The sequence below is a fragment of the Elephantulus edwardii genome, unplaced genomic scaffold (genome assembly GCF_000299155.1).
Source record: "Elephantulus edwardii isolate Elephantulus edwardi_28Jun2011 unplaced genomic scaffold, EleEdw1.0 scaffold00085, whole genome shotgun sequence".
In the NCBI taxonomy this organism is placed as follows: domain Eukaryota; kingdom Metazoa; phylum Chordata; class Mammalia; order Macroscelidea; family Macroscelididae; genus Elephantulus; species Elephantulus edwardii.
Genome location: NW_006399835.1, coordinates 9,268,386 through 9,269,069, shown reverse-complemented (window position 1 = coordinate 9,269,069; position 684 = coordinate 9,268,386).

The window sequence follows — 684 nt, the reverse complement described above, 5'->3', positions numbered from 1 at the left end:
AAAACTGTTAACTTTATCAATCCCTTCACCACCCACCCTGATGCCACCAATTGGCCCAGTGGTGAGAATCTTTGTTTTCTTGATGTTGAGCTTCAATTCATATAGGAGGCTGCAGTCCTTGACCTTCTGCAGCAAGCCCTTCAGATCCTTCTCAGTTTTAGCAACCAGGGTTGTCATCTACATAACACAGGTTGTTGACTCTTCTACCAATCCTGATGGCACATAACCTGACCTAAATTTTAGTATCTTCAGTTGCTTCATGTGTATGTGAAAGTTGACCAGTCATTATTGTTATGATGTATCACTCATAGTGACCCTAAGATTGTGTGTATATATACATATATATATACACACACATACATATATACATATATATGTATGTGTGTGTGTATATATATACATATATATATATACACACACATACATATATACACACACATACATATATATATATATATATATATATATATATATAGTTATATTTTATGCAGATGACACAACCCTGCTTGCTGAAACTAAGGAGGACCAGAAGTGCTTGCTGTAGAAGGTCAAGGACTGCAGCCTTAAATATGGACCAAGGCTCAATATCAAGAAAACAAAGTTTCTCACCACTGGACCAACTGGCAGCATCAGCATGGATGGTGAATAGATTGAGATTGTACACAGCTTTAGTTTGCTTGGCTC